Source organism: Hipposideros armiger, unplaced genomic scaffold, assembly GCF_001890085.2.
Source record: "Hipposideros armiger isolate ML-2016 unplaced genomic scaffold, ASM189008v1 scaffold_226, whole genome shotgun sequence".
In the NCBI taxonomy this organism is placed as follows: Eukaryota; Metazoa; Chordata; class Mammalia; order Chiroptera; family Hipposideridae; genus Hipposideros; species Hipposideros armiger.
Genome location: NW_017731576.1, coordinates 1,070,674 through 1,078,406, shown reverse-complemented (window position 1 = coordinate 1,078,406; position 7,733 = coordinate 1,070,674). Strand labels below are relative to the sequence as shown.

Genomic DNA, 7,733 nt, shown 5'->3' with positions numbered 1-7,733 from the left:
TATTATTATAACCCAATCACTCCAAGCTTCAATTTCTTTAGATATACAAAATAATCTAATGATGGTTTCTTTAAGATACCTATAAGATATCTGTAAGAATCAATGATATTAGATATCTAATGATAGCTCATCTGCCTTCTTCCTTGCATAGTTTTAAAGACCAAGGAGTAACATACTGCTGAGGATACAGCAGTGAATCAGAGTGGTGGGTGCCTAAGAGGGACTTACGGTCAAGTCCAGGGGGTGGGGACGAAGCAAAGTCACACTTGGCATCCTATTCTGGCTGAGCCCATAAGAAGGGGACTGAGACACTCAAGTGAATGGACAGGGTTCTTCTGCACATGGGGAATAAGTGGCCCGTCCCAACAGAGAGACTCAGGGACTCGTGTTGTGTAGAGGCAAATGGAGACTCTTGTGGTCTCCTGGACACAGGTGGGCAGTGGTGGGAAGGGAAGATGGAGACCTCCACCTGGCTCTTGAGACAGAGAAGATAGAGATGACAGAGGCTACAAGGGGACGGGCAGAGACAGGTTGACAAGGATGAAGTGGGGGCCACCCCAAACATACAGGAGGGCGAGGATGACAGTGAGCAAGAGAGGGTGGGGGTCCATGAGGAGGGACAGAGGGGGCCTGTGGCAAGAGCTGGCTGGGCTGGCAAGAACTGAAGAGGGATGGGGTGCCTAAGAAGCCTAGCAGAGAGACCCCATTTTCCCAGGGAACAATTTCCCAGTAATGGCTTTGATATGAAAACCCTCAGGGCACCCTCTCCAACCACAGCGGACCACCGCCTGGGGGTCTGGGAGGTGGGGCCAGGTCTGAGCCTCCTGAGAGGAGGAAGAGGCAGCCACCGCCTGGCTCTGCAGGCACTTCTTATTTTCTGTCTGGATTGGCACATTGGGATATATTGACATTTGGGATGAATTCCATCATGGTGAAAGAGAGATAAATAAACCCTCTCCTTACAGCTCTGCCATTCTTTTTGGAGAGACGTTCAGCTAAAAATATTTACAACATCCTTTCATCGTGGTAACAATATACAACAACATATACAGATGGAAAAGGGGCTTCCAGGCCTATCTGAGCAGTGACTCATGTGTATGTGACAAGGCGAATCCATGGACCTTCCAAGCAAGAAAGGACCACTGCAGTCATGCCATCATTGCCCTGCACTGCCCTCCTGGCCACAGAACTCAAAAAACCTAGAAGCCACCCCATTGGAGTGGTTTCAAGAACGAGGCTCTTATTGTGTAAATCCAAGGAGCTGAGGGTCGCCCCACTGTAGCCCTGACTACCCCCCTCAGCCTTCACAGGGGTCGGGATGGCTGGAAAAGGGCTGAAATATGGCGGCAGAAAGGGACTTCGGTATCCATTCAACAACATTTGAGTAGCTCCTGCAGGCAGAGTGAACACTGTGCAGGCGCAGAGACAGAGCAGAGAACAGACAGATATCCAGCCCTCAGGGAGCTTGCAGGCAAGTGCGGACACAGAAATTAATCATATAACCATGTGGATAAATCTGCAATTACAGCCTCAGTGAATGGTGGGAAGGTGGGATCCCGGGGACAGTTATGAACACTGAACAAAATGACAGGTGTATGGAGCCCGGCATGCAGCTGGCACTTCCTCCATCCTTCCCCAGCCCCTGGCTGTTGAAAGCACAGGGATCACCGCCTTCACACAAACACACACACACACACACACACACACACACACACACACACACACACACACACACACACCAAAGATTGAGTCTGTACTGGCAGGAATGAAACATGTATAAATTAGTCTTCCCACTCCCCAATCCACAGTGTGCTGGCGCCTACAGTGCGNGGAGCTCCTGAAGTGTGAAGGTCAGGGGACCTTTTGGACCAGGGCTGGAAACAAAGGCGCGCAAGAGGTAACTGAAGCCAGCCTGAGGGAGGAGTCACCATGGTCACCAGTGAGGGTCCCCGGTACACTCTTTGGTGGGAGCTCAACCCCTCCCTGGCATTTGTTACTTTATAAGTGTATTTGTTACTTTCTCTCTCTGCTTACCAGGTGGTCTCTGATTCAGGTTTAAACATAAAGGCTTTAAATTAAAGCTGCCATTAGATTATAATGCAACAGTTTGCATTTGAGCATAAATACTTTGTTTTTCACATGTAATATTATGATCCACTTTCCAGCAATATAACTGAAAACAATTTGTGGGCTATGTGTGTGTGGGCAGTCCACCCCCTTCTCATATCTGGTAGTTCTCAAGCGCAGCAGTAAAGACACCCAGTGAGCCCCATAAAAGAAAGAGCCCCTTGGCCTCTCCCTGAGGAGGCCCACCTCACAGCCTCTGCACTGTGGGTAGAGTTCATTACAATGCCAGCTGGGCTCCCTGGCAGAATTATGGTACCTCTTCTGGATGAAGCAAACCCCAGTTCCCTGGAAATCCCTGGGCTACCAGAACAATGCCACCCACCTTTCTCCACCTTAAGCATTCATGCATTGTATCCTCTCTGTAGATGACAATCTGAGACCTTTGACCCCTTTCTGGGGTGGGGGTGGGGAATCTCCTCCCTACTGGGTCCCAGGAAAATGTGGACCACCCACTCAGCCTCCTGACTTTGTAAATACCTAACCCTGGCCTTACTCTCCAGACCTCTTCATCACCCAGAAGTGCTTTGTGTGTCTTAAATCCAAGCCCAGACTCAGGCCATAGCCTCCATCCTCCTTCAGTCTCACTGAGACCTCCATCTGGGTCCCTGTACTTTGTCACATGGTCAGTCCCTGCTGGCTTCACTCTTCTTCTTGTTGGATATATGCCATAAGATGTCAACCCCTTCTTGCCAGGGTCCTCAGCCTCTCACCCCTCCAGGCCCACTATTGTTATACAACTAAGGATGACTCCACCGCTATACCTCCTCCAGGTCTGGTCAGACAGCTGAAGGGGCCTGCAGCCTCATGTAGGCCCTTACTCCCGGCCATATTCCTTCTAAACATATCAGCTTCTCACCGCCTTTCCAACAGTAGCAGTTATTTCAAACCTTTTCTATGCTCCTAAAACTTGCTAGGCAAGACTCCCTGCTCCTCACTCTCTGAACCTTGTCTCCAACCCCAGAGAGAAGATACAGCTTTTGTCACCATATCTGAGTACTCGCATCTCTCTCTTATCTCTGACTTGCAGTTTTAACAAGAAGAGTCCCTTGCCCTGAAAGGTGAACATGCTCACGGCCCCGCGGTGGCCTCATCTCCCATGCACTGCCTTCCCTCCCTTCACCAGCTACTGTCTCCATCTCACCTCCCACTGACACTTCAACACTGTGCTTTCTGGCTTCCTACTTCTGTCCCCTCTGCAACCCTCCACGTTAGTCGCCATAGGGCGCCTGTAACTATGACCCGTGAAGACATTCAACACCCAGCAGCATTTGTCAGTTCTGTCCCCTCTTCCTCTGGCTTCTGGGAGAGGACCGCCTCTTGGTTTTCTCCTGCCTCCCTGGCCATACCGTCTCAGTCCCCTTTTCAGGCTCCTCTTTCTCTATGTGACTCTGCAATGCAGGCTATCCATCCAAAGCTGTCACCTTTCTCCCTCCAGACACTCTCCCTGGGAGACTGCAGCCACACCCTGGCCCCCCCTCCCTTTGACGTAGGGCTACCCCTGATTCCATTGCCCATGAGTCAAGTGCTGGTAGCACCCCACCCCATGGGTACCCCAGAGGCACTTTAAACTCAACAGGTATAATACTGACCTCAGCCTCTTCCCACCCAAGCATGCCCCTCCATCCGGGTCCTCCATCTCCAAGAACGGCACGATAAGCCACCCACTTGCCTAAGTCAGAAACCTGCACCACACATTGAGCCAGGTAGTGAACTGGCTGCCAGTTCCAATGGTGAAAAAACAAGCAGAGTCCGGCTTCCTTGGAGGTTACAACATGGCCAAAGCGGGGAGGGCGGGAAAGACATGGATCCAATACTAACACATAGAGATGCAAATTTGTAACTATGAAGAATGCTACTGAGAAAAGCTCCCCAGCCCTGAGAGGGCCTGTGATGGGGAGCCCAGTGTTGTTCGGGATACAGCAAAGGCAGCCCTCAGGCTGGGCCAGGCGAAACGAAGCCGGAGGAGGTTAAGGAGAAGTCAAGAATCGCTCCGTTTATGGCCTTTGCAATGTGGTCAGATGGAGCCCATGTGTCTGGGCGGGGGAAGGACAGGAGGGTGAATTCTTCTTGGTCCATGTGAAGACTGACATGTCTGTGAACATCTAATGAGAGATGTGGCGGTTGGATATGTGAGCCTGGGCTAGGGACACCAACTTGGGAGCCAATGGTATGTGCATAGAATTGGAGGCAACTGTCCAGGAAGAGAACAGGGGAAGAAGGGGAGAGGGTTTGGGATGGAAGCAGTCTTCAACCCTCCCTCTCGACCCGGGCTGAGGGTCAGCCTGACTCTCCTGCTGCTCGCTATACACCAGGAAGGCTCTGAAGCTGCTCGGGACACCAGCAGAGCTGTCTGTCTGTCTGTCCCCAAGAGAAGAGCAAGAACATCAGGGAAGGGAAGCCGAGCAGTGACTGCGAACCAGCGGGAAGACAAGCAGAGAGCAGCCCAGCCAGCTGCTGTCTTGAAAGGGCATCACGTAACTTTGACTGTTTTCCTAAAGGACAATCTTCCTTGGGAAAGAAGATGAGAGGTTTAAAGAAGACAGGTGGTGTGCGCAAAGATCAAGGGGAAAATTAACCATAAATCACGCCAATGCTTCGTGAAAACATACAAGCCTTCAAACAATAACATAATTTGTAAGAGTGGCAAGTTCTTAGTATCCAGGCAACCTGAAAAGTTGCCACCTCATCAGCTTTGCATCAAGTCCCCAGTAGAAGTGAGAAGGGCTCCCTAGCTGGATTTCCCCTCCCACCCCACCCATTGGGAAACACCAGCTCATCCTAGTCCTTACCCCCACCCCAAGGCATGATGCTTGTTCCTGGGGCTGTGTGTTTCTGAAAATGCTGGGATGGGGTAAAAGCGATAGTGCCCAGGTGAGCTCAGGACTGCCCCGTGACCTGAATGGCCCAGTTAGAATTGTCCCTGCAGCAGAACTGGACCTGTTGGGACTGGAAGTGCACCATGGGGTGCAGAGGGGCCCTGGGCCCTGGGCAGAGGCTACCTAAGGCAGGGAGGGAGAGGGGAGGTGTGGGGCAGATGCAGAGCCTGGGCCACTCCAACCTAGCCGACTTCACCTCCACACTGGGATGAAGAGCCCACTCACCCCTCCTTCCCTCTCCCTTTGGGATGAAGCCCTTCAGCTAGCTAGTTGCCCACGCCAGGCACGTGGACTTCATCTCCGCCTCCTTCCTCTCTCCTGACAGTCTGTCCATTGCCAAATGCTGCCGATGTTTCCTCCTTAGCTTCGCTCCAACTGCCCTCTGAGTATCCCGTTTTTATTACACTCTTCTGACCCACCCAACACAGCTGAAAGAGCCTCTTAAATGCTTTTCTCTCAACTGTTCTCCACAATGCTGTCAATACGTGTGATTATTTTATTCTCCTGCCCAGGATCTCTCTGATACCTACAGGATAAAATCCAAATGGCAGTCACAGTCCTTCTCCATCATGCCACGTTCTAATCTACACCCAGACCCAGACCCAGCCCCACACTGTCCACGCCCTGCCATGTCCCAGATACACAGGCTCTTCTCTTATCATGACCTCATCCCTTGAATTAAGTATTCCTCCTACTTGGAATATCTTTGCAGACTCCCCATTCACCCCTATCAAACTCCTACTCACTCTTCAAAACCCAGCTCATAAAGTCTCCTTGTCTCTCTCCAAAGTTTCTCACTCCCAGCTCTGTGCCCACACCTGCCCGTCAATCTCTCCACTGCCACAAAGGAGAGATGTACTTCAGCTTATCCGTGAACTTGGTGGTCTCCACAGGAGGCCAGGAACTCTTCACGGCTGTTCCATTTTTATAGGTACAGGGTCTGGCCAGGTGCAAGGACACTGCACAAGTGAATCAAGAACATCTCTCTAAAGCAAGCTCCAGGTGAAGACAGCCTCAGCCCTTCTGAATCCCAGGTCCTCCTCGTGCCCTTGCCCTCTCAGGAGCCCCATGGGCATCGCAGAACTCAGATCTGTACCAGCATCACTGGCCTGAGTGCCCAGCTATTGGCAGCCACTGTCCCCATTCCCACACAGGCACAGCCCTAGCTCCCTAGGGTCTAGCTCCCTGAACGACTTTGTCAAGGGAGCATCACCACACCAGGGAGCAGATCAAGCATGAGGTCCCTGATGCTGCCTCTCTGTGGATGGGCACTGGATGCAGCCATTTTCACCTACATCCTATACCCCAAAGCTGCTGCTCAGGCTGCTATCTGGCAGAAAATCGTTATAAATACTATTTGTTATTTAAATTGTTATAATAAATCATATTGTATTGAAATAATACATTATATTAATATATAATGAATTAGATTGCTATAATAAAGAACAAGACTCTCCTCCCCCAGCCACCCTACAGGCCCAGGACTACACAGCAGATTGAAGGATGGAGGGTCTGACACTCACCCCTGATGCAGGATTGGCTGTCCAGCCCAGCTCTGCGGTGGCTGTCCTGGTGTCCATTAAAGTTTCTGCAAATCAAAAAGGAGAAATCTGGTGAGTGAGAAGGATTGCTGGACAGTGGCCCTGAAGTTTCTTCTGACAGTGACTTAAATTTCTTATGACCGTAAATGTCAGTGCCAGGGGCCTTGGGCCCCTCTGCGAACCAGAAAAGGGAAGAAGTCTGCCAGAATGACACAGCTCATGGCAGAGTTGGATGCAGACCTCAGTTCTCCTGATGGTATGTCCACTGCTCTCTCCCCAAATGACCCCAAGCTGCCTGTGTGGGGTGAAGTCATCTGCCCACCCACCACTTTACCCCCAAGACATGACTTCTTCCCACAACACCCTACAAAGACACACTTCCAGGGCCATGTTGACCCAATAGCCCAATTTAATTCCTTCCTCAGGCCTTCCTGGGCCATCTCTTTCTGCCTTCCTCCTGCCCAGTGGCTGCACCTCCAACCTCACCTGTCTATCCTACCCTCTCCTCTGCCTCCCTCTCTGGCACCCGTGTTAACACCCTCAGGTGATTTCCCATCAGCCCCTCTGGCCCCAACCATTCTCCCAAAATCCAACCCTCCTGCAGGTCGCTTCACCCTTGGGGTCCAGATACATGCCCACTCCCTTCCCTAAGACTCTTCTGGGGGCTCACACAGCTTTGACAAAGGCCTCACCCAGAAACAAACGCACGTCTCAGATCCCAGCACCGTGCTTCATGGTTACCAATCCCTCTGCCCAGTAATACAAGGACAGACATCCTGACTCGGCTCTGAGCTCCTGGGTGACTCCATCAGAGTGGCGACAGTACACACGCCAAGATCATCAGGTGCCATGTGGTAATCACAGAGTTGTTATTTATAATATTATAGCAATTTTCTGCCAGATAGCAGTAATGTGTCCTAAGAACGGAGCACCACTTCCTTTTTTTTCTCTTCAATCTATTGACCACTATCAGCCCCCATCTCTCAACAGAAACTGCTCCCCACAGGCTGCTCATCAGCTCCCAACCAGCAAACCCAAAAGCCTTTTTGCTTTTTCACAGCTTTATTGAGGTATAAATGACATATAATAAACTGAGCGTCATTAAGGAGTACAATCTGATAAATTCTGACATATATTTACACCCATGAAACCATCACCACAATCAAGATAATAAATATATCCATCATTT

General features: G+C 50.8%; 1 protein-coding gene across 1 annotated transcript in view; it reads right to left on the bottom strand.

Annotated features, from left to right (window-relative positions):
* The window catches only part of EPHB1 (EPH receptor B1), a 323,417-nt gene extending 316,834 nt beyond the window's left edge, over positions 1 to 6,583 (bottom strand). Inside the window, exon 1 of the mRNA XM_019654615.1 lies at positions 6,527 to 6,583. The gene's annotated coding sequence lies outside the window, so the exon portion shown is untranslated. The remainder of the gene's footprint in view (positions 1 to 6,526) is intronic.
* Positions 6,584 to 7,733: the final 1,150 nt, after the last annotated feature.